The 19088-nt window shown below is 44.1% G+C and overlaps 1 protein-coding gene across 2 annotated transcripts in view; it reads left to right on the top strand.

Annotated features, from left to right (window-relative positions):
• HMGB1 (high mobility group box 1) overlaps window positions 1-19088 on the top strand; it is a 154798-nt gene that overhangs the window by 121291 nt on the left and 14419 nt on the right. The gene's annotated exons all lie outside the window — the stretch shown is intronic.

Raw genomic sequence — 19088 nt, 5'->3', positions numbered from 1 at the left:
TTCTAGATAACGAACAATATTGAGTGTCTTTTCATGTAACTTCTTTTTAGAAAGCATCTGTTTGTCTTTTGCCCATTTAAAAAATTGCATTGCTTTCTTATTGAATTGTAATAGTCCTTTATACATTCTAGATACCAGTCCATTATATGTATTGCAAATATTTTTTCATTCTATGCTTTATCTTTTCTCATTTTCTTTTTTTCTTTTCAATGTATTAATAAATTTTTGTTTGAGGTGAGGTCTGACTCTGTTGCCCAGGCTGGTCTCAAACTCCTGAGCTCAAGCAGCCCTCCCACCTCAGCCTCCCAAAGTGCTGGAATTACAGGCATGAACCACTGTGCCTGGCCTTTTCATTTACTTAACAATATCTTTCTTTTTTTTTTTTTTTCTTCCAGAAAGAGTCTTGCTCGTTGCCCAGTCTGGAGTGCAGTGGTGCAATCTCAGCTCACTGCAACCTCTGCCTCCCGGGTTCAAGCGATTCTCCTGCCTCAGCCTCCCGAGTAGGTGAGACTAGAGGCACCCACCACCACGCCCGGCTAATTGTTTGTATGTTTAGTAGAAACGGGGTTTCACCATGTTAGCCAGGATGGTCTTGATCTCCTGACCTCGTGATCTGCCCACCTCGGCCTCCCAAAGTGCTGGGATTACAGGCATAAGCCACCGCGCCTGGCCACCAATATCTTTCTAAGAGCAAATTTTTAATTTTAACAAGGTTTAGTTTATCAATTTTCTCTTTTATGAAAGTTTGCTTTTTGTGTCCTGAGATTTCTCCTCTGTTTAACTCTGGGAGTTTTCTAGATTGTACACTGAGGTCTCGCATTCATTTTGAGTTGATTTCTGTGTATAGCATGATGTAAAAGTCAAAGTTCATTTCTTTTTTTTTTTTTTTTTTTTGAGAAGATAGGGTCTTGCTTTGTCACCCAAGCTAGAGTTCAGTGGCATCATCATGGCTCACTGCAACCTGTGCCTCCTAGGCTTAGATGATCCTCCCACCTCAGCTCCTCAGCTTCCTGAATAGCTGGGGCTACAGGCACGCACCACCACACACAGCTAATTTTTGTATTTTTTGTAGAGATGGGGTTTTGCCATGTTGCTCAGCCTGGCTCAAGCAATCCGCCTGCCTCACCCTCCCGAAGTGTTGGAATTAGAGGCATGAGCCACCACGCCCAGCCTCAAGGTTTGTTTCTTTTTGCATATGACTACCCAGTTGTTTTAGTAAAATTTGTTGAAAACAGTCTTTCCTATGGGCTGGGCGCTGTGGCTCACGCCTGTAATCTAAGCACTTTGGGAGGCCGAGGTGAGTGGATCACCTGATGTTAGGAGTTTGAGACCAACCTGGCTAACATGGTGAAACCCCATTTCTACTAAAAATACAAAAAATTAGCCGGGCCTGGTGCTGCGCGCCTGTAATCCCAGCCACTCAGGAGGTTGAGGCTGGAGAATCGCTTGAACCCGGGAAGCGGAAGTTGCAGTGAGCCAAGATCATGCCATTGCGCTCTGGCTTGGGCAACGAGAGCGAAACTCCATCTCAAAAAAAAAAAAAAAAAAAAAGAAGAAGTCTTTCCTTTTCGTGCTGAATGTCTTACCAACTTTGTTGAAAATGAATTGAACATATATGTCTGGGACTATTTCTGGTGTCTATTCAGTTCCAGGTGGAGATATCTAGAGGAATGCGTGACAGAGGGAATTAGAGCTACGTTTTTGCTGAATTCCAGCAGTGTACCTTTGCCTACACACAGAGAAACGTACCTGTCTTCAGGAAAGCCTACCTACCAACATCAAGTTTGCATATCATTTCCTGAAATTTTTTTTTTTTTTTAAGAGACAGGGTCTTGTTCTGTCGCTGGAATGCAGTGGTGTGATCATAGCTCATTGCAGCCTCAAATTCTTGGGCTTAAGCAATCCTCCCACCTCAGCCTCCCAAATTCCTAAATTCTTTTTTATTTGCCGAATTCTTAATTTTTGTTGTTGTTGTTGTTGTTCAGACAGAGTCTCACTCTGTTTCCCAGGCTGGAGTGCAGTGGCGAAATGTCAGCTCACTGCAACCTCTGCCTCCCAGGCTCAAGTGATTCTTGTGCCTCAGCCTCCCAAGTAGCTGGGATTATAGGCGAGCACCACCACGCCAACTAATTTTTGTATTTCCATTAGAGACGGAGTTTTGCCGTGTTGGCCAGGCTGGTCTCAAACTCTTGGCCCCAAGTGATCTGCCCACCTCGGCCTTCCAAAGTGCTGGGATTACAGGCATGAGCCACCACGCCCAGCCCGAATTCCTAAATTCTTAATTGAAATACTTAACTATGACTCTTTTTAGAGCCAAGACCTACAGTGATAAGGCAAGGGAAAATATTAAAACCTGGGTTCAGACTTGGTGAAGGCGTAATGGCAAAGTATTTGGGATACCTGATTCTTGGCAACACTAAACACTTATTATTTCTGTGAAAAAAATTTACAGGTCAAAGAATTGAAAATGCCCAGAAGACAACTGAAGGATCTGGGGGCTTTGGGGCAGACAGTCAGGATCTGGACATCAGCAAACTCTCCAGCTTTTTTTTTTTTTTTTTTGAGATCAGCGCGGTGGCTCACGCCTGTAATCCCAACATTTTGGGAGGCCAGGGTGGGCAGATCCCTTGGAGTCAGGAGTTCAAGACCGGTCTGGCCAACATGGTGAGACCCCCATCTCTACTAAAAATACAAAAATTAGCCGGGCATGGTGTTGCCTGCCTGTAATCCCAGCTACTCAGGAGGCTAAGGCAGGAGAATTGCTGGAACTCAGACGGCAGAGATTGCGGTGACCTGAGATCTTGCCAATGCACTCCAGCCTGGGTAACAGAGCGAGACTCCATCTCAGAAAAAAATAAATAAAATAAAGAAATTCCATTCGAATTGGTCATTTAAAAGGATAGAAGACTGTGCCCAAGAACATGTATTCAGAAGTGAGTGACACAACGGGCCAAGGAATCTATTTGTATCCTGACTTTGGCACACATCTTAATAGTGTTAACCTCTGTTCCTCCTCCTAGTGAGAGCACACGTGCTATTAGGTCAAATACACAGCTACTGTGTAACTCAGATTATTTAAAACCAGCAAGTTAAAAATATGTTCCAAACAAATCCTTTTCCACTTACACATGCTGTATTTTTTGCTTTTACAACTTTAAATTTCTGTCCTCTTCCCACCAGTACAACCGCATCTTCTTGTTAAGAAAATAGTTAACTTAGGAATTAATTTTATATCCTTCCATAAGAGTTAAGAGTTTTTTTGTTTGTTCATGTGTTTGAGATGGGGGTCTCACTATATTGCCCAGGCTGGTCTCAAATTCCTGTACTCAAGTGACTCCTGCCTCAACCTACTGAGTAGCTGGGACTACAGGCACGTACTACTGCACCAGCCTTCAACGAGAGTCTTTAGAAGTGTCTAGAAATTAAAGTTCTAGGGTTTTGTACTGTTGAGTTAATGGTGTTTCTGAAGAAAGAGTGTCAAATCCACCAGTTGCTAAGCCTGCCCCCTTAAAGTCGCCCAAAACTGTATTTAGACTCAAAAGCAATCAACAGAAAGGAAAAATTACTTTTCCCAACATTTGTGTTTCTGAATGCTTGCTGTGCTGAATATTTGCACTGAATGTCCATGTTTAACCTTTTGTCTAAAATTATTTCATTTCAGGTCCTCCTCTTAGGCCATCATTATTATATGTATACATGTATGTGTATGCATGTCTGTGTGTGTGTGTATATGTTAGGTGTGTGGAGGACAGCGTGAGATATCTGTAAGTTTCTCATAATTGAAAAGTTGGCTGGGCACAGTGGCTCATACCTGTAAACTCAGTACTTTGGGAGGCTGAGGCAGGAGGATCTCTTGAGCCCAGGAGTTCAAAACCAGTCTGGGCAACATAGTAAGACCCTTTATCAGGAAAAAAAAAAAAATTAAACGAAAAATTAGCCAGGTAAGGTTGCACATGCTTATAGCCCCAGTTACTCAGGAGGCTCAGATGGGAGGATCGCTTGAGCCCAGGAGGGCAAGGCTGCAGTGAGCCGGGTTTGGGCCACTGCACTCCAGCCTGGGCAACAGAGACCCTGTCTCAAAAAAAAAAAAAAGAAAGAAAGAAAAGAAAAGAAAAGAAAAGAAAAAGTTGACAGCTACCTGGAATCACATTAAGCCAGTGGATGTCTGTTTACTACTTTGAATCTTTTGCGTCTAAAATTTTTGTAATTATTGCCATAGCAGCAATTCAGATCCATTTTAGTGATGTTACAATAACTATCATAATATCCAAATTAGAAAATAAAAATGCTGGTAAGAGTTTGTTTTTGTTTTGTTTAGTGATAGTTTCAATTTTTATTGGATTTTTATTATTTGAAGTTTACTCTTTGGCTATAATTAATGGTGTCTGTTTTATACACTATTTAGTATATAAAGTTTGTATGACCACCTGGTGTATTTGGTTGGGTTCAAAGAAGGTTACACAACAATTCTGTAACTCTTTAAAGACTTTGGCAAATGATTTTTCCCCTCAATTTTAAATCATTGTTTTGTAAGGAAATTTTAATTAGAAAAAAAATTGTTTCTTTTCTGACTAAGTGCACGCCCCTCCATTGAGCCAATAAAGAATTTGTTTGAAAATAATTCCCAGCTTCTAGAACTACTAAGAGTATAATTTTTTTCCCTTTAATTAGTAGTTTAGAATTTTTTTAAACCAATGCCAAATGCAATGTGAGCTCAAGTTTTTAGTTCAGTTCTAAACTTAGAACCCGTGATTTTCAAGTGGGTTCTAAATTTGGCAAAATGTCTTCTGCCTGCCATAGTAGCTGGTGTTTTCCCATTCTTAAGGGTTCATATGTCTTATTTTCTAAGCAAGCAATACTGTTTTCCTTCACTATTTAATAATTCTTCCATTTCCCCTTTGTGGAATACCAAATGTGGTGCAACCTTTTTTAGCCCATAAAATAAAATAGATATAGCAGCTTTTTGAAAGAAAGGGGAGGAAACGGTAAGGGGGGAAAAAAGTCATTTAGCTTGCTTCCCTCTTACAAGGAAAAGAATACTCTATGTCTTGGATATTGAATTACACAAAGTTTATATATAGGTTGGTAGACATCATCAAGTCAGAATTCAGTTCAGGTGCTTATTTTTTCTGCAACCCTCTGCATAGATGCAAATGAGTCCCAGAACGTTCCTGAGGGAAGGATATGTGAAACAGCATCCCATTCCATCACCACGCAAAGAAGCCTGTTCAACAAAGCCATCTCTCCTAGTCTGCTCTTGGCCAAGTATTTCATGGCGCTCCTTGCAGATGAAGGCACCACGTGTTGAGAGCAGAACTCACTGGGTGCAGTGCTCAGGCCTGGCAAACTAGGGACACTGGCCTCTGAAGAGTATAGGTGGTTACTGTGTAGATGTTGTAGGTAGTTGGAAAAGCCATTTCCATCCACAGAGTGTTGGAGAGAAGGATACCAGGATCTCTCCCCAAAACACAAGAGCACACTCACTACATTCTCACACTCACCTGCGCTGATCTCTGCCATTCAGCTCTCCGGCTCAGGTCTCTCCCTATCATGTTCCTTGTATTCTTTTTTCTCCTGTTACAATTCTGTCATAAAAATAAAATGACCCAGAGGAAATAAGACCGGCATGAAGAAAAAGGTGAAATGAGGTTTTTATTCCCCTCCCGCATCCAACATTTGGAATGCGGTCCAGTCCCTCAGGCAGCACTCCTCTGCAGCAGACTGTATCTGTTGGAGCAGCTTCCCTTTCTTCCCATGATCATGTTGTTTAGGCATTTGTAAACGTCACCCCAACCCAGAGCAACAAAGCTCAAGTTTGCTCTTTCTCAGAGACAGAGCATTTCCCAGCACTTCCCTGGAGGTCTTGGCAAATAGGCATCCCGTTCACTCTAGTCTCTCTGGTCCTGCTCTCTTCTCTGCTGGGGAGGAAGAACCATCCAGCTCCTTCTAGCAGCAGACAGCCTCCAGCAAGAGTGGCCTTGACCGTCCTGTCCAACAGGTTCCCCTGCTTTATTCTTCTCTTGCTTCCCTGGTGCCAAGAGGCAAGGAATACTTAAGATATTTTCCACTCCCAGCCTTCCTGGATACTAAGCATTCAGACTACCAGATTCTGGGCTGTGGCAGCAGTACATTTTCCAGGATGGACAGCCCTCCCATCATCCATACCACTGCCATTGGCAGCTGTCTCCTGTCCCCCAGGGCCGGCAAGTGTTGGTAGAATTCCATTGACCTCAGCATTCCTAGAATGGCTGGAATTGACTTGAACATCCAACCTTTAAGGGAATGCAGCAAAGTGAACCAGCCAGTGCACTGCCCATGTGGGGCCGTATGGGTGATTCGAGCTCGAGGGAGTAAGAAATCGAAGTGGGTTCAGATCAGCAGACCAGACTGGACGCCTGCCTCTGACCGTGATGCAAAGGGCCATTCTGTGAGAGAACATGGTTGCTGTACCATGTCAGCCTCAAACTTTTAGGGTAGTGCCATGCAACATTCCTGGTTTTCCTTAACAATACCTTATTTATCTGGCCTTGTCTCCAACGTCTCTACCTTGGGCCTCTATCATCAGTCATAGTGTTTTCATATTAAATAATCTAATAGAAAAAGCATTAATAGGAATCAAGAGTTCGAGCTTTAGCTCTGCTGTAAGGTGATGTATGGCCCTGGGCAAGGCACTGACCTTCTCTAGACCCAATTTCCTTCATCTAAGACATAGGGGTGCTGGATTTGATTATAACTGTGTTCTAAAATTCCATAAATCTTCTTAAACTAATACTAGTCTAATGAATAGCAAAGAGTATTTAAAATACTATTGTAAGATACTGTAATATTTTCCCCATAAGTGTCCCTAAGTTACTTTGGTCAAACTTTAAGGAATTCCACTATTTCTACTCTTATAGGTTCACTCTACCTGTGCTTTTCATGACTGAATAATCTTCCTCATGCTCCTGCTTTTCCTTTGATGTCAGTGATTGCAGATCTGCTATTTTTTCTTCTCTTTATAAATCTATTTTTATTGATAAGTCTCAGCATGCACTTGATTATTTTCATTGCCCATCTCTAAAGAACCCCTGGCTCTGAAAAAAGTCATAGGTACTCAAGGCAGGACAGTGGTGTTTTCTGTTTCCCAGTGACACTGCACAGTTTGGTGGCTTTGTGATGGCTGCGGCACGCTGAGCTGGTGCCCTTTGGGGGCTGCCCCTAGTGTCTCCCAAGTTGCCTTCCTATGTTATAAATGGGAGTTAGGGTCCCTCATCTTACTCATCTTAAAAGTACATTTGAAATGTTTTCCAGCTGAGCACAGTGGTTCATACCTGTAATCCCAGCACTTTGGGAGGCCAGTATGGGTGGATCCCTTGAGGTCAGGAGTTTGAGACCAGCCTGATCAACATGATGAAACCCCTTCTCTAATAAAAATACAAAAATTAACTGGGCATGGTGGCTCATACCTGTAGTCCCAGCTACTTGGGAGGCTGAGGCAGGAGAACCACTTGAACCCAGAAAGTGGAGACTGCAGTAAGCCAAGATTGCGCCATGGCACCCCAGCCTGGGCAACAGAGTGAGACTCTGTCTCAAAAAAAAAAAATTAAAAAGAAAAGAAAAAAAGAAATGTTTTCCACGAAATACTTCACTCTTTGCTATATTAATACTTATCTCCCATTTTTTGCATATGTACCCAGCTGTGAGAGGTCCTTTGGCTGTTTATCCCCTTGGCTCTTTGTCTCCTAGAAGAAGAGTAATCTATAGAATAAAAGATTGCACTGTGTATTTCCACTTCCATGTCATCTTCCCTCCCCTCCTCTCCCCTCCCTTCCCCACCCTTCCCTTCCCTTCCCCTCCCCTCCCCTCTCCTCTCTTCTCTTCTCTTTCCTCCTCCTCCTCCTCCTCTTCTTTATCTTCTTTTTTTCTCTCTCTCTCTTTCTCTTTCTTTTTTTGAGACAGGGTCTCACAATGTTGCCCAGGCTACTTTTGAACTCCTGGGCTCAAGCAGTCCTCCTGCCTTGGCCTCCCAAAGTACTGGGATTACAGGCGTGAACCACTGCGCCTGGCCCATTTTTTCTCAATGGTGAAAACAAAAACCAAAACAATATGATAAGCTCTTATACCCATCCCAGTCCCTGAGACAGAGTAGCAGTTGTTGGGGGATGGAGGGTGAGGAACGTGGTGAAGATCCTACTTCAGGGATGGCAAAATAGCATCCTGCTTCACAGAGTTTTAGTAGCATGTATAGAGCAGTTGGTAGCAAAGCCGTTAATAGACTCTCATTCCTTCATTACTTTCCCCACTTTATCATTTTAGACTTTTTTTTTTTTTTTTTGAGACAGAGTCTCGCTCTGTTGCCGAGGCCAGAGTACACTGGCCAGATCTCAGCTCACTGCGAGCTCTGCCTCCCGGGTTCACACCATTCTCCTGCCTCAGCCTCCCGAGTAGCTGGGACTACAGGCGCCTGCCACCACGCCTGGCTAATTGTTTGTAATTTTTTTTTTAGTAGAGACAGGGTTTCACTGTGTTAGCCAGGATGGTCTCGATCTCCTGACCTCATGATCCGCCCACCTCGGCCTCCCAAAGTGCTGGGATTACAGGCATGAGCCACCGTGCCCGGCCATCATTTTAGACATTTAATTATGAACTGAGTGGCTCCTGGAGGTTAGATGCTGGGGAAAATGGGGAAGAAAGCACACCCTGCCCTGGAGGGGCTTACAGAGGAGAAGGCCACAGATGCCTGGGTAGTGCAGTCCCTGGCCCTGGAGACATTGCCAAGGAGGGGCAGCTCAGACTGGGATGGAGGGTACCAAGGGACTGCTTCTCCCAGAGCCAGGCTTTGAATGGGATGGTCAGGGGCAGCTTCTCAGAGCTGAAAGAAAAGCACGAGTTGGACAGGTGTAGGGTCATCCTGCTGGAAAGACATCAAGGCCTGAGGGAGCATGACCATCCCAGGACCTCCCAGTGGCTCAGGATGGGAGCTGGAGCATGGGCAGGACAGAGAAGCAGGGCCTGAGCATGAGTGGCCTAGGATGCTCTGCGAAGAACTGAACATTCGGCTTGGTGCAGTAACTCAAACCTGTAATCCCAGCACTTTGAGAGGTTGAGGCAAGAGGATTGCTTCAGCCCAAGAGTTTGAGACCAGCCTGAGCAACATGGTGAGACACCATCTCTACAAAAAGTTTAAAAATTAGCTGGGTGTGGTGGTGCGTGTCTGTGGCCCCAACTACTCAGGAGGCTGAGGAGGGAGGATCACTTGAGTCCAGGAGGCAGAGGCTGAAGTGAGCCCAGATGATGCCACTGTACTCCAGCCTGGGTGACAAAGGGAGACCCTGACTCAAAAAAAAAAAAAAGAAATTTGCACGTTCTCTTGTGGGCAACAGGGAGTCATGCAGGAATTATTTAAGCAGAGGAATATCATGATCATAATGTCATAATTTACCTTAGAAACATCACTCAGAGCCGGGCGCGGTGGCTCAAGTCTGTAATCCCAGCACTTTGGGAGGCCGAGGCGGGCGGATCACAAGGTCAGGAGATCGAGACCACAGTGAAACCCCGTCTCTACAAAAAATACAAAAAAAATTAGCCGGGCGCGGTGGCGGGCCCCTGTAGTCCTAGCTACTCAGGAGGCTGAGGCAGGAGAATGGCGTGAACCCAGGAGGCGGAGCTTGCAGTGAGCCGAGATCGCGCCACTGCACTCCAGCCTGGGCAAGAGCGTGAGACTCCGTCTCAAAAAAAAAAAAAAAAAAAGAAACATCACTCAGAGTTTCCTAATACTAAGGCCCAGGGGTTGGAGTAGAGTGAGCAGGAGAAGGTGGCCTCAGAAATGAAGTGACAGGGATCAGAGACACACGTTAAAGAGGTAGGATCCCTAGGACTGGAGGGTTTGCTGGTTGCGGGGAGTGAGGGAAAGAGAGGAGTTAATGATGATACTCAGGTTTCTGGTCCAGGCAACTGAGTGACAGGACCCCCAGACAAGGTTTTAATGATGAGCACAAAGGTGATTCACATGGCAACCTTATGGCCATGCCAGGCTTCCAAGCCCTGGTGGATGCAGAATGGAGTGGAGTCTTGTGTTTGCTTTGATCACTCACCTGTGGGTGAGGAGTGCTGGGCTGCTACCCCTTGGCTATATTCTCTGACCTGTCATCTTAACATTAAGACGATTGCTCCTCAATAATTGGTAAAGGGCCAGGCATGGTGGCTTACACTATAATTCCAGCACTTTGGGAGGCCGAGGCAGGAGGATTGCTTAAGGCCAGAAGTTCAGGACCAGCCTGGGCAACATAGCTATGCCCTGTCTCTATGGAAAAAAAAAAAAATAGCTGGAGTTGGTGGTGTGCACCTGTAGTCCTAGACACTTGGGAGGCTGAGGCATAATGATGGCTTGAGCCCGGGAGGTCAAGGCTGCAGTGAGCTATGATCGCACCACTGCACTCCAGCCTGGGCAACAGAATAAGACTCTGTCTCTATTTAAACAACAACAACAAAAATTGGTAAAGACCTCATTTTTTATTTTATTTTTTTTATTTCCCGCAAAGACCCTTGAAGTCGCTGCCATTGTCATTTGCTACCTTTGGAGTGCATCTTTCTGATACTGTTGGTTTTAATGACAAAGGTGGGAATAGGAAAGAGACACACATGGAAGGTGTCACATCAGACTTGGCTTCGGAACCAGAAAGACGGGTTTGGATCACTAGCTGGGTAAGCTTAGGCAACCTTAATCTCCTCACCTGTAAAATAAGGAAAATAACACCCACTTCAAAGGCTTGATGTGAGAATTATAATGAGGTAAAGCATTTAGGATCCTAGCAGATGGCGAATGCCCAATAAATCCTAGTTTCTGCCCCCTCCTGGCCCCACCATAGACGCCTGCGGCCTGAGCACCACTGTCTGCTAACTCTAATAAAACATGAGCTTGGTCTTCACCATCTTCATCTCCCTGTTGCTTTTGTGTGTATGTTTTTGTTTTACTTAATCTTTCAGACAATGGAGAGAAGGGAAAAGAGAAAGGCAGAGGAGGAGGGATGTGGAATGGATACAAACTAAATTTAGAACTTTCCTAAGTGAACATGTTGCCTGAAAGAGTACCTTCAGTTGTCCTCCCTCAGTTCTTTCTCCAAGAAAAATATTAACCTATGTGACAATACTATGTGTCTACAGTAGCACATTTAAGACTAAGAATACCTTGAGGCAGGTGGATCACTTGAGATCAGGAGTTCGAGACCAGCCTGGCCACTATGGTGAAACCCCATCTCTACTAAAAATACAAAAATTAGCTGGGTGTGGTGGCACACACCTGTAGTCCCAGATGCTCAGGAGGCTGAGGCAGGAGAATCGCTTGAACCTGGGAGGCGGAGGTTGTGGTGAGCCAAGAGGCACTATTGCACTGGTGACAGAGCGAGACTCCATGTCAAAAAAAAAAAAAAAGACTTAAGAATACCTACATGGAGCTGGCATATCAGGCAGAGTAAGACAGCAGCTTCCTGGCCTTCTGAGTCCTTTTTCCCCTGAGCACCAGCCTTGGATAACTGGGGTCTGACAGAGGCACGCTTCAAGAGCGGAGCCTCAGTAGAGGTTTACTGTTTTCATCACGATGGCAGATGTGCTGAGTCCCATCCACTGATTTTGCCCCACTGGGGGAGCCAGTCTCCATCCTTGAATCTTACAGTCCTAAACTGTGATGGGATTGGCATCTCAATTTAGAAAAATGCCAGGCCTCCGCCTTGGGTCCTCTCCAAATCTTTCAGCTTTTGGAGATACACATTCTTTCTTATTACTCCTTCTGGACATAGATAAGATCTAAGCCTTAGCTTAGCGGTTAGTGCTTGCAGTCTCCCTCAGGCCACCTTTCTTAGATGTAGCTTCGGAATATTTTGGCACTGGCTCCGCTCTCCAGCCTTCACTCTTCCCCTTCTTGGCATTCTCTTTTTCTGTTGTTGTAGCAGATCCTCTTCTAATCTCATCCGTGTTTGTTGTTGTTGTTGTTTCTTTCCTCCATCAAAAAAATCCCTCTGAAAAAGATCCAAAGTTCAGTTCTAGCCACTGAAGAATGTATAGCTACATGAAAGTTTGTTTTTTTGTTTTTTTTTTTGAGTCTTCTAATTGTCTTTAACAAACATATAGTTCTTGAAAACAACTTGTTATCATATAATACTTAGGTCGGGACATAGTTTCTACCTGCAAGTTTACATTTATTTCTTAAGGTAAGGTTAAAGGAAAAAACACATACACAAGAGGAAAAAGATTCAAGAGACTAATATTACACCTCTTTAAAAAGCTGAGCAGGAAACCATAGAGAGAGTCTCACAAAAATCCATTCTTCTGCTTGGGATGAGATTATTGATTTCCTTAGTTACTACTTTTCCCTGAAGTGTTGAAATAAGTGCCTTTTGATGCTTGGACTTGAGAAAAACTTGTTCCCCAAAGCCACTTGGCACGAATAAATCCCAGGAACTAGGTACTTGAGGCACTGTGTTTGGTAAGCATGAGAGAGAAGGGCGGGGAGGGGAGGAGACAGAAAAAAGAGCGAGGGAAGGAGGGAAAGTGGCGGTACTAGGTGCCAGAGGAACCATAGCACTGCAAGAGAGCGACTGACATAGAAGGGAGTAGGTCCTCACTGAGGCCTGGCTCTCCTTCCCTGAGTTCTACCAGCTTCACCCAGGGCATCTACATCACCCACACTGCTCCCGTGAAACTGGGCTAATTTCATGCAAATCTAAACAGGTTTCATCCAAATGTAAAACCTAGAACTGAGTGCAGTGGCTCTCCTGTAGTTCCAGCTATTCAGAAGCCTAAGGCAGGAGGATCCCTTGAGCCTGGGCAACATAGTGAGACCCCATCTGTAAAATTAAAATAAACAAACAAATATATATTTAAAGCAAACCTAGACTGAATTCATTGAATTTAGTGAATACACATTTTGTTGTCAAAGTGAATATTCTACACATCTCTAAAATTAAAATAAACACATGAACAAACAAATATATAAATAAATGAAACACAGACTGAATTCATTGAATTTAACGAATACACATTTTGGTGTCAAAGTAAAGAGTCCACACAAGGCAATACATTTTGAAGGAGTTTATGAGCTTCTACGATTTCTGGTTATATGTAGAAAATCACATGCTTTAACTTCCAAAAGCATCTTTATTGTCACACAGTAAACATTTAAAAGGAGAGATTGGGTTTTAGCAGCAGAGGAGGGGGAAGGACATTACAGGCCAGAGAAACAGTGTGACCAGAATCTCGAAGGTGGGAAAGTACAAGGTCCAGTTTGATTAGAAATCAGGAGGGCAGCAGGAGGGAAAGCAAGAGAGAAACTGCCAGATTAGGGAGGGCCCTGAGGGCCAGAAGAGGATTTTGTAGTTAATTTGGAAGAAAACATTGTAATTAAATAAAAAGTTTTTTAAGCAGTGGAGTTGTATGCATTAGGAAAATTATAATAACATCCAACATCTGTTGATCATTTACAGTGTTCTAAGCGATTAACACTGTAGGCTGAGCTCTTTAGGTATATGAGCTCACTGAAACAACCCTCTTGCAAAGGAGAAATCATCCATTTTATGGAAGCAGCTGAGGCTCAGAGATGTTCATTCACTTTGCCCAAGGTGACACAGCTAGTCAGGACCAGGATTTTAACCTTAGAGGTGTCTGGTTCCAAAGCCTCCATTCTTAACCACAAAACAATAAATGCCAGAACAAAAGAAATGAAAAAAAGAATTTAAAAAGTCTTGTGACTTAAATGTTATTGAAGTTGGTGTGAGAGGAGAGGAAGAAAGGGGAGTCAAAAACAACTGCTAGAATTTGAGCCAGTGTGGGAATTCTGCAGGTAGGGAAATCGGAAAGAGGTAAGGTTTACAGGGCAAACTGGAGAGCTTGCAAAACTGGTGAGGGGTGGGAATAGGAGTCTGAAGTCCAGGATACAGCCTGGGGCTGGAATGGAAACCAAGGGTCATTTACATAATGACAGTGCTTAAAACGCCTCTAAGGAGAGTTGGTCACTGAGGTCTTAAAGGGAGCAGAAGAGAAGCAAAGATGTGGACTGAGGTCCAAATTATAGGGGAAAAATGAATAGTTATTAGAGAAGACACATCAATAGTGACGAGAGGTAAACGTTTAGAGCGATGATAAATGTGCATATTTATCTTTATAGGGAATGTTTCCCCATAGGGAACAGTTTCTAGAGTAATGCTGAATTTGTAAAATTATCTGAATCTTTGAGTCCTCTAGTAGCACATTTCTTCTCTTAGAAATTGGGATTTGGCCCAGCTATTTGGGAGGCTGTGGCACGAGAATCGCTTGAACCCGGGAGGCAGAGGTTGCAGTGAGCTGAGATCACACCACTGCACTCCAGCATAGGTGACAGAGGGAGACTCTGTCTCAAAAAAAAAAAAAAGAAAGAAAAGAAAAAAGAAATTGGGATTTGAGGGCTGGGTACCATGTGGCTCATGCCTGTAATCCCAGCACTTTGGGAGGCTGAGGTGGGAAGATCACTTGAGCCCAGGAGTTTGAAGCTGCAGTGAGCTGTGATTGTGCCAATGCACTCCAGCCTAGGCGACAGAGCAAGACCCTGTCTCAAAAAAGAAAAGAAAAAGAAAGCAAAGATTATCTTCCATCAGAAATAAATAAGATTAACATTTATTAGTATACTCTTTCATCTTTTCTGGATTCATAATACTCTTTTTCAAACTAGGGATTCTTCTGAAAATAGTTTTCCTCATAAGATATTGTGTATATTTTTGCAAGGCATTCAGTTTAGTATTCATAAGAATTTGGTAGTATTATAATAATAATAATGCATCATAAAGGTGGATTAAAATGCATTTAGCCAAACCTCTCATTGGACATTGGACATGTAGGTTGTTTCCACATTATAAATAATGCTCCAATTCATAATTTTTTAAATTAAAAATAATTATTTTTAGAGACAGGGTCTCACTCTGTCCCCAGGCTGGAGTGTGTCTATTCACAGGTACAATGATAGCTCACTGCAGCCTTGAACTCCGGGGCCCAAGTGATCCTCCCGCCTTGGCGTCCCAAAGTGCTGGGAATACAGGAGTGAGCCACCGTGCCTGGTCACTCTTTACTTATTTCTAAATATTTCCTAGAAGCAAAATCAGTGGTCAAATGCCATGAGTGTGTTGAATGCAGAGTTCATTTCTGAACATGACTATCAATTTGCTGGTAGTACTTGTGCTAGACCATGGTGAAGCGTGCTATCTCCTTCCTACTTCCTCATTTCCATTCTTGTAAGTCAAAAGGAAACCTTAGAAAAAGGATCAACAGCAACCTTTCAGAAAAAGCATATACATTTTTTGTTGTTGATTTTTTTTTTCTTTAACACCTTCAGGTGTGCGTTAGCAGTCACCCTCTGTTTACCCTTACAAGCCACTTTGGGCACTCAGTGTTTTTTAAACAAAAAGGCCTGGTAACTTGGATGGTAAGGCTGTCTGTCCCAACTGGTCCCGCTCCTCACTGGCAGAGGAACTTCTGCATTTCCAGCCTGTGACTTTCGTCAGAGGCAAATCCAAGGAGGGGAACCTCACTTAGGTGAAGAAGATACTTGTCAGGTCTGCTAGGATTTCTCTCCTAGGCTTCAGGAATTTGCAAGCATCTTTGCATTTCCTGGCATTCTCTGGCCTGGAATGCTGCTTTTTGTCTTGGGCCTCCCTGGCAGAGCAAGGCAGTCCTCTTTTGTGTCTTCAGAGCCTTTCTCTGGGCTTGGGACAGGCCCACTGTGTTGGCACAAGCCTCATTTGGTCTGCTGGGGAGCTTGGCTGCAGGCCCTGGGTGCTCGGCATCTCCCCTGGCTGCTCCTCTCTGTCCTATTCAATCAGCCTCAGCACCTGCACTTGTCAGTTAGGCCTGATGTTCCCCTGGATGGGAAATGGAACTTCTTTACCGTTGCTCTAATTCCATGTTTCACAAACCGCAGGGCCTATGGATGGGTTGGGAAGTAAATTTAAAGATGTGAAGAAAAAAAAATCGGAGTCCATCACAATAATGGTAGGTATTGTTTCATGAAACTTTTTTCATATTTTATATATGCAAACTTTAAAGACCTTGAAAGCCAAGAATGTGAACTGTGCATTTCAAACACATGTCAGTATTCCCACGGGGCGATGATGCATATTTAGGTGGGGAAATGTGATACCGTTTTTATTTTATTAGCTAGGCTAATAACTGCAAGATCATATGGCTTTAGTGGAGAAAACACAAAGCTTTGGACTCAGAACTGGGTCAATATTGTTGCTAACTAGCTGTGTGACCTTGGACAATTCAATGAATCTCTCTGAGCCTCCCTTAGTGTTGTCTGTAAAAGACTGATAAGCATCCTGGCCTCATAGGATTACTGTTAGGATTAAACAAATTTTTTTTTTTTTTTTTTTTTTTTTTTTGAGATGGAGTCTTGCTCTGTCGCCCAGGCTGGAGTGCAGTGGCGCGATCTCGGCTCACTGCAAGCTCCGCCTCCCGGGTTCACGCCATTCTCCTGCCTCAGCCTCCCGAGTAGCTGGGACTACAGGCGCCCACAACCACGCCCGGCTAATTTTTTGTATTTTTAGTAGAGACGGGGTTTCACCGTGGTCTCGATCTCCTGACCTTGTGATCCGCCCGCCTCAGCCTCCCAAAGTGCTGGGATTACAGGCGTGAGCCACCGCGCCCGGCCAAATTTTTTTTTTTTTTTTGAGACAGTCTTGCTCTTTTGCCCAGGCTGGAGCACAGTGGTATGATCTTGGCTCTCTCTAACCTTCGCCTCCTGGGTTCAAGTGATTCTTGTGCCTTAGCCTCCCTAGTATGTGGGATCACAGGCACGTCCCACCACACTCAGCTAATATTTTTGTATTTTTAGTAGAGCTAGAGTTTTGCCATGTTGGCCAGGCGGGTCTTGAACTCCTGGGCTCAAGTGATCCACCCACCTCCGCCTCCCAAAATGCTGGGATTACAAGCAGGAGCCATCACACCAGCCATAAACAAAATAATCTATGTATAGTGCTTAGCACATGGGAGACACATGCTAAATAAAGCTTGTTGTCTAGTCTTTTGTCTGGGTCATAAGGTATCCTCTCTTGGCAGCACAGCCACCCTCTTCCTCATCTCAAGAGTACAAGATGGCTGGGCACGATGGCTCAGGTCTGTAATCCCAGCACTCTGGGAGGTTGAGGTGGGCAGAACACTTGAGGTCAGGAGTTTGAGACCAGAGTGGCCAACATGGTGAAACCCCATCTCTACTAAAATATACAAAAAATTAGCTGAGTGTGGTGACTCACGCCTGTAATCCCAGCTATTCGGGAGGCTGAGCTTCAGCCTGGGAGGCTGAGGTTGCAATTAGGCTGCACTCCAGCCTGGGCGAAAGAGTAAGACTCCGTCTCAAAAAAAAAAAAAAAAAAAATTGAGAGAGAGTACATGCTACCTGCATCTCAAAACAGAGAGAGAAAAAGAGAGTACATGCTACCTGCATCTCAAAAAAAAAAAAAAAAAAAAAGTACATGCCATCTGCGATATCGCAACAGTTCTGTTTCTCAGTTTCCCACTTTATGGTTTGTATGATGACAATAAGTGTTTCCTATAAAAAGAATCTCTGATCAAGAAAATTTCAGAATTACAGTTTACAGTTATATGAAATGCTAAGGCCACCAACTCAGGAGTTGCAAACTCAAGTGTCTACAGGGGCCAGGGAGGTGATGTGATTGGGTGAAAAGTCAGGCTAACCACTTAGGGAATGGCAGGGACTCTGGTTGAGAATCCTGACCCCTTTGAGGGAGGCAGCCACTTTTCATTCCACCCATCCTCCTCATGTGGAAATGTGAACCCAACCTTATCAGATCTCTCATTTTTGAAAAGAAGCCAAATATCTGGATTTTTTATTGTGAAGATTTCTACTGTTTTCTGGGTTTTGTTTGTTTGTTTAGAGACAGGGTCTCTCTCTGTCGCCCGGGCTGGATGGAGTGTGATGGCAGGATCATAGCTCACTGCAGCCTCAAACTCCCGGGCTCAAACAATCCTCCTATCTCAGCCTTTTGAGTGAGTAGGTGGAACTATAGGTGAGCACCACCACCACACCCGGGGAATTTTTTTTTTTTTTAGAGACGTTCTCAAACTGGGCACATTGGCTCACACTTGTAATCCCAGCACTTTGGGAGGCCGAGACAGGCGGATCACTTGAGCCCAGGAGTTCAAGACCAGCCTGGGCAACATGGAGAGACCCCCATCTCTACAAAAAATACAAAAACATAATTAACCAGGCATGGTGGTGCGCGCCTGTAGTCCCAACTACTTGGGGTGGGGTGAGGGGAGGGGAGAGGTGGGAGGAGACTGCAGTGAGCTGAGGTCACACCACTGCACTCCAGTCTAGGCGAGACCCTGTCTCAAAAAAAAAAAGAGAGAGAGAGAAGGTCTCGCTCTGTCGCCCAGACTTGAGTGCAGTGGTTCAATCACTGCTTACTGTATCCTCGAACTCCTCTTCTGCCTCAGCCTCCCAAAGTGCTGAGATTACAATTGTGAGCCACCGCATCTGCCCAGTGTCCACCTTTTTAAAACACCGCTTTGACCAAAAACACGTCTGTGGGTCAGAAGATAAGGCCAGAGAGAGGCCAGTTTACGCTGTCAGTCCTAACCCTTCATGGCTGGGCATACTTATTACGGTCACCCCCTGCTCTCCAGAAAAGCCTCCCATGGTATCCCTATAAAAGTGCTTGTTTAAAATAACTATAATATTTTGCAGCAAAAATACACTTTAAGCACAGAATATGTAACTCCAATAACAGATTAAAATTCTACCTAACGAAGAGGACCATCTTCTTCACAAGGTGTTAAACACTACAAACAGCAAGAAAGAAACGGGCAAGTCGGCAAGGTGGGAGTGTTCCATTGTTCCTGTCTTTCCTTAGTCAACCAAAACCACTCATAAAACATTTATTGCTTTTTAAAAAAATAGCTTTATCAAAGTATGATTCACACACCATGCAATTTACCCACTTACAGTGTATAATTCAATGGTTTTGGGCATATTCACCAGGTCATGCTGCCATTACTATAATCTAATCTGCAACATTTTTGTACCCCTAAAAGAACCTCCATACCCATTAGCAGGCACTCTCTTTTTC

The sequence above is a fragment of the Macaca mulatta genome, chromosome 17 (genome assembly GCF_049350105.2).
Source record: "Macaca mulatta isolate MMU2019108-1 chromosome 17, T2T-MMU8v2.0, whole genome shotgun sequence".
NCBI lineage: Eukaryota > Metazoa > Chordata > Mammalia > Primates > Cercopithecidae > Macaca > Macaca mulatta.
Note: the sequence above shows the minus strand (reverse complement) of the source record. Positions and strands in the feature narration are given on the sequence as shown.